Source organism: Orbicella franksi, chromosome 15 (assembly GCF_964199315.1).
Source record: "Orbicella franksi chromosome 15, jaOrbFran1.1, whole genome shotgun sequence".
Taxonomy (NCBI): Eukaryota; Metazoa; Cnidaria; class Anthozoa; order Scleractinia; family Merulinidae; genus Orbicella; species Orbicella franksi.
Window position 1 is genome coordinate 13,644,331 of NC_138159.1, and position 7,522 is coordinate 13,651,852.

Below are 7,522 nucleotides of genomic sequence, written 5' to 3' on the forward strand. Positions count from 1 at the left end.
AATAATAACTTTAATAACTTCTGTAATGCTCCATAATAACGTATATTACTGATACACTTCATTTAGCTAGTGTTAACCTTCAAATGTTTTATTTAAGAAAGAGTCAAAATATGGCATCAAAAACGCAGTCATTTTTACGACTAAACTGCTCTGTACAGAGCTGTTAACACTAATAAGTTTATCAAGTAGCTTTCAGGACAAACAAGATAATTGAGTCACCCTCGATCTTACAATGCAAACAGTAAACACTGGAAGCGTTTCTGGAATGTTGGGTGTCCTTGGCCCGGGGGTACTTTGGGAACTTTTGGGTGGGGATGTGCCGCTGAGACCCTGGAGCCCTTAGCCTATACCAGAGCTAGCTCAGCTGAATTTTGCTACCCTATACTAGAGTAAACTCCCCAAATCCCCCCATCTATCGACACTGTTGAGGCTGATTTGCGTAAATTTAAACTTGCCGATTTGATTTTTTTATATTTTAGACTGGCAGCTCCTGATTTCCTTAGTCTAGATAAAATCTTCAACCAACTAGTCAGTTTTGTGAAAAATAATACCCTATTTTAGACCCAAACGCTCTGATTTATATACCCTATCCTACAGTAAACTGCTTGAAAACCATACCCTTCACAGCGGCACATACCTATGTAGCCTATATATGGCAGTGCCCACCCCCGGTCCTTGGCTTACGATTCCCCTGAAAAGTGAACGCGAAGTAAACGGGTGTCCAAGTGCTTGTAAAACAGTGAGTCGGTTAGGGATGTCCACTATTTTCGCAAGTGAAATCGTGAGAATTACGATAACGTAATATTTTGTAACAGGAGAAAGTCATGATCGGCTAGCTTAACATCTGATTAAATGACTTAATTTATACAAGACTGTTTCGTTCTTTTGACTTAAATGTTCGTTAGAAAATCTAGTAGGAACCCTCGCCTTGCGGTCAGCCCGTTAATACGGCCACCTCGTTATTATGGGCACTATATTCTGGCCCGAACAAAAGCTCAGTCATTATTATTATTATTATTATTATTATTATTATTATTAAAGTCTTGCCGCTTTTAACTTATGGTGCCGAGTTCAATCCGTGAGCCTAGGGCATTCATAAGTCTCAGTGCTGGATTACTTGATGGATAGAGTCCTCCTAAGTATGTGAGCAGTTCCTGGGAGGACGGTCTTCTGTAGCTCTGCCTCTAATATTGCCTGGGATCTTGCCAATGTAGTTTTCTGTTTCCTTCTTGACAAGCCCGAAAGCTCCAATGATCACTGGGACAGCTGTTGTTTTCATTCCCCACGTTTTCTCGATTTCAATCTCAAGATCTTTGTACTTTGTGAGTTTTTCCATTGTTTTCAAGGAGGTGTTCCTTTCTGTGGGGATGGACATATCGATAAGCAGACAGGTTCTTTCCTTCTTGTCTTTCACCACTATGTCTGGTCTGTTTGCTTTTATCTCTTTGTTGGTTTGGATTGGCATGTCCCAAAGTATAGTCGCTGTTTGGTTTTCTGTCACTGTAGCTGGTTTATTATTATTATTATTATTATTATTATTATTATTATTATTATCATTATTATTATTACTATTATTATTATTATTTCTTTTTTTTCTTTTTTTTTTTTTTTTCATTTTAAGAACACTTTTAATACGGCCACCCCGTTAACACAGCCAGATTTTTGTGGCCCGTTGGTGACCGGATTAACGGGAATCTAGGGGATGGTTCCTCTAATATGAGATACACTTGAGATGGTTGTCATCTTGCATATATATGCCTTAGCGAAGAGTTATTTTATCTCTGTTGATAACACATATTGTCGTTAATCCAGCACCATCCGGGTTAATTTCAAGTGCCGCAATTGATGATTTCCGTTCTAAAAAGGAATTTAATGTTTGCAAACGCCTCGTCTTATGTTTCATAATGTTAATCGAGATGAATAAGATAAAATCATATTTGTGTCAATGAAGCTGTTGACCAAATTATGAATTCAACATTTTCCACGACAAGACTCAAGGTACATTGTAATGCCCGAGCAGGCACCAAGTTAAAACATTCATTACAAATACTGTTGACAACGGCTTTGAAATCTAAGTTATCCTAAACATCCGATAAAAGGTTCCATTTCGTTTCTAGATGGACTTCCTCGATGTATCGAGAAGATTTTCTTTCTCTACAACTCAGTCAAGCATATCGTATTTGTCAACAGTAAATTCACTTGAACACGAAGATGATCATCAATAGTCGTTTGCTGCACTTGAAATTAATCCGGTTGGTCTTGGATTAGCGACAAGATATGTTATAAACAAAGATGAAGTACCTCTTAGTCTTGGAATATGCGTGATGATAACAACCTCAAGGGAAGAAAAATAGCTATTGCCATGGACAGACACTACTGATCAATGGACACTGTAGTTTACTGCACTATCAAACTGCTATGATCAAATATTAGAGTAACCATCACTTCATCATGCATTCACAAGGCACCCATAAACAACATAAAAAGAACGTTTAAACAGTGGCCAAAGTATACAGGATTGTAAATCATTCATTGTCTCATGACCATGTCCTTGAATTTAAAAGTTTATCACTACAACGTAATTGTCACATTAGAAAGTGCTATGAATCTTGGCACACCATGACGACCCCCAGTGCGGGGGTCTCTTGTCCACTCCTAAGACAATTAAATCTGAAAGTATTCTTTCTTTTCTTGTTACCAAATATTTTAAAGTGCCTTACCATACAATACTCTTTATATCACGCTGGTTTATCGATCTGACCCAATCAGCCAATAGCTGTCGAGGCGTTGAGCACGTAAGAAAGTCAAAGTATGATTAAGATCAAAAACGTGGTCATTTGTTTCGACTAATCTGCTCCTCTCCACATAGGTGGTGAACATAACTAAGTTTATCGAGCTGAGCGCAGAGGAGAGAAGATCATTTCATTCACTCTTACCTGATGTTACAATGAAAACTAGCATATTTCTGGAATGTCATATGAACTCGGCTCTCGAAAATATTGAACCCATCGAGGTTTTATTTCCATTTTGAAAAGGTCTCTGGAATTTAATCATATAATTTGGGTAAAGAGGACGGTGCTTATCGATAGAATAAGAGGGAATTTTGCATCTCTAAATCAGTGTTCGGATGCAACCTGGTAAAAACAAAAAAAAAACAAAAACAAAAACAAACAAACAAACAAAACAAAAACAGAAGGGGTGACCGTGGATCTGCAGAAGAGCCATGAAAAATCGACTGCCAAGATATCAAACATGGCGGATACTGGTGAGGTTGAAACGAAGGACGAGGACACCTCTTCAAGCGAACAAAACAAGCCAGACCTACATGAAATCAAGCGGGTTAAAACAGCTTAGAATTCCATGGAGTCCTCGAAAACTCGTACCAGTCTACTGAGGAAGTCATCCTAAAGATCGCAGCTGCTCTTGATGTCCAAGTTATCCCCAGCGACATCGAAATTTCACACAAACTGAGACTTAAAAAACGACAACAGCGTCATAATTGCAAAGTTTTGTAGTCATAAAGTGAAAACCAGCCTCTTAGAAAGCTATAACTCTCTATATTGTCTGGCTTTCTTCTGTGCTCAACGCATCGACGGCTAGTGGCTGATCGGGTCAGATCGATAGGACGGGAACTAATGTGTATGTGATGTCGATTAAAAGATCGCTTTCCACTTTCTAAACTGCAGTCTTTAACAGTCAATTGATGAAAGAATTAATAAAAATTCTAAAATACGGAGTAAAGAAAAAGAACACAATAGTATGTAACTTTAAAATGTTTGTTAAAACAGAATACTGTTGTCTCGTAAGTGAACAAGAGTTCACTTCACTGTTTTCCTTTACCCCGCTTTTTTCGTTACGATCTCGTTTTCCTCACTTCCAGCAGTCGCTAGAACTTCTGTGAGATATGGACATTGTAGAACGGGTTGAAACAAGTTCCTGCTGTTATGCAGCTAGTTCTGAATCTAACTAGTGCTACGGTTCGCATCGATGTGTTTCCTCGCGGATCCATCTCCAGCTCAGAGGAATGGCGGGAGACTAATACTGTCACGTACGATTGCGAAATATGGTGACTCGATGAAGGACAGCTGTAAGGAACAACAGATTTTTTCAGCTGATAACAAATTCACAGCTTAAAAATGGCTTCGTGTTGACACTTTTGTTTGTTTGTTTGTTTGTTTGTTTACTTACACTATTTCTTAGCAGTAATCAAAGACTGCGTCTGTGATAATAGCTGTCTGTCGCTGAAATCATTATCTTTATGTGAACGGCAGAAGTTTTACAGACAGATATAACAAAGTTACAAAGTGCACTATTGTTCTGTGGATGAATTGATTTCCTTGCTTTATTGTTAACAAGTTGAGGTCCCATCGACTGAATTACGATTTGATGACCTTTGATGACACGTTGCTTGACGGCTCCAGTTTCGGTAAGCTTATAAGTTTAATGGAATATTTACCTTCAAAATTCATGCTAAACATCTCATCTTCACTTTTACTGGTAGTGTTTAAGCACAGAGGCTAATTTTTAAAAAAGAATACTTGTGTTACATCTAGTTTTCTAAGCTGAAAGCACAAATATCAGCTAACATCTGTAACATTTGCACTCGTGTCTCGGTTTATCCATGGTTATATAATAACTCAATTTCGTTTCGGCCTTTCTGCAGCCAAAAAGCGAGACTTTTTGTGAAGATTGCAAATTGGCCACCCCTCTAAGTTTTTCCAGGGTGTTTTGGCCCGCTTTCATGTCCACATGGTACGTCATTTTTGTTCTTTTTGGTGGCTTCTTTTGTTGTTTTCGGCGACGTTTTGGGGTGTTCTTTGAACTGGTTTAAGTTTTCACTCTGATTGCATTCGATAAAAGACGGAATAGAATCGTAATGCAGACTAGAGTGAGATTTTTTGGCCGGGCGAAAACAAATTGCATCGTCACAAAGCACGTGCATTTGAGACGATTTGCTTTTTCGATCGTTCGCGATCACTCGTTCCTAGTAGTTTTGATTCTGGACCGTGCGTGGCCTGTTTGGTCAGTATGCGATCGAGATGACGTGCTTTTGTTACGTAACTGGGATAACAATTAGTTATTCTGTTCACGAACACGACTTTAAATCGCCTTGGCTTTAGGATGTTAACCGTGGGAACAACCATATTTCAGTGGCTATATTTTGATTACATTTGTTGACTTTAATATTTTTTCAGTGGCCACAAATAGTTCAGTCTGTATCCAGCGAAGGTCAAAATTGAATTGATGGATGAGTACTCCGAAGCCAAGACTTGTAAGAGTTAGCCAGAACTAAGGAACAGCAATGTAAATGCTGTGCATTTTTATACATTAGCGGAAATAATAATTATTGCCAGTCGTACGCGGGAGTTTGTTTTGTTAAAACTCTCAACCCTATCCGGCCCTCTTTTTATGGTACATGATATCATCAGTGAGCCATAAGTTAAAGATGTATAGGAAAATTACGTTACATCCAAATTTCTCCAATTCGGAGGACAGAAGATTAATAAAATTACTCGCTTACTGGGCGATTTTGGGGTAGGACACTTGAATTTGGCCTACATGACGAATTTCGCGAGATCAAGTAATTTCACTTTTGAAATGGCGGAGCCCGTGGAACAAAATTAAAACGATTTCAAAGATCCTGAAGATGGTTTTTGGGGAGGAAAACAATTCAGAAGGTATCTTAAGTAATTATGAGAGTAATTTCCTAAATTATGTAGAAATTCGAAGCGAGAATTGTAGGTAAACGAACGTTCGTGTCTCTTCGCGTGGGTTCCCAATACAAAGACATATTGCTCGAATGCAACAAAATACTCTTCAAATCGCGAATTTACGTTTAGAATATCTCGCTTTGATATTGATTTATGTGTAAACACGTAACATTCTCATGAAATCCAAACAGCAGAGTGGGTTTTTGTTACATTTTTGAGTTTATCTCAATGTTTTTCTTCTAATTAAATTTAGTATCAGCATAAGTTATTTAAATTTACGCACTACTCTACAATTAAAACCAATCGCTCCATTACGAGGGGGGTATAGGGGCCTATCAGAAACCGAAAAACCGCACACAAAAATCGCTGAAAACCGCAAAACCACAATAAATTTAGTCCAAAACCGAAAATCGAATCGCTTTCTGTTATTTAATTGTTATAAGTCTAAACTTGTTTTACTTTCAAAGTTCTTTCCCCTCGTTAGTGCAGAACGCATCATAATCTAAAAAATTGCTTTATTTTTTTTTTAAATTGGCTCCAGACCTATAGCAATGTGAGACTAGAAAAAAAGCACGATAAAATGATTTTAGGTTATTTTTGTTTAAAGAAACATCTTATTCTTCAGCTGCTTTTTAATTGCCATTCTCAGAATTTTTATTTGTGTAGCCACATTTTACAACGAAACTACTTTATTTTACAACCAAACAAAGAGTCTCTCCTTTGCTTGTATTCCACGTGAACGGAGTGAGTGAGCACAATGTTATTACGATGGACGACAAAAAGGGGAGACAAATCGCAATCGAGCTATTAATTGAAACTCGATGGTCCACCGTCTAAGGTCAAAGTCCACACGATATTATCCCAACCGCGTGATATTTGAGAAATAGTCTTTTGCGCTGATGTTATCTTTAGCTTTTCATAGTCTGCTTGGCAGTCGTTACGACCCAAATAACGGCCGCTAAATTAAAGAGACTAGGCTTGTCATACATCGTCTGAAAGAAAGTCTGGGTAGAAAGCTACATAAGTGGTCCCTTGGAAGTCGAGTTTTAGCGGGACTGCAGGCTGTAAATTCCTTGACAAAACGAGAAAAACCGTAAAATGCATTGAACAGAGAAATCCGAAAAACCGCCATCCTGGTTGACAAAAACCGAAAACCAAAGACTGAATTGGAGAAAAGCCGCAAACCGCACAAGACACCAAAACCGAAAAACCACAGTTTTTAAGTGCGCAAACCGAAAAACCGAACCAAACATTGGCCAAATCCGCATCTCAACGCTCCCCTTCATTACGAATCACAGCACGTGTCAGTGATGACAACTGCAAGCCACAATATATCACCCTTTTCTTTAAAACCACATACCTTTTAATTAATCCAATAACTTTTAAAAGCATTAACAGGACAGAAAATGCGAAGAAGTATCATGAAAGAATACCAGAAACTTGATATTCCATTCTTAACTTGGAATTTACTTTTGTAGCAAATTCAACCCAGTCAAGATTCCTCTCATTTACCTTGTGATAATGTAGATAATAGTTAACAAATAATAAACAGAAATCAAGTTTCCTAAGGTTACTGTTATCCCCCACACGCCGTTTACCGGGGATCTTATTGAACCATGATATCTGTTTTAGGTACTCCCTAAAGCGGGCTATGTAGGTATGTGCGGCCCCAAAGGGTAGGGTTTTCAGCCGTTTTGGTCATAAATTGGGTATCAATTTTGGCCATTTTGGTTACAAATAGTGTATGGTTTTTGCATTCTGATCTTGAATTGGGTATGTTTCTTAGAAGAAGCTACTTCATCGTTGCCAAT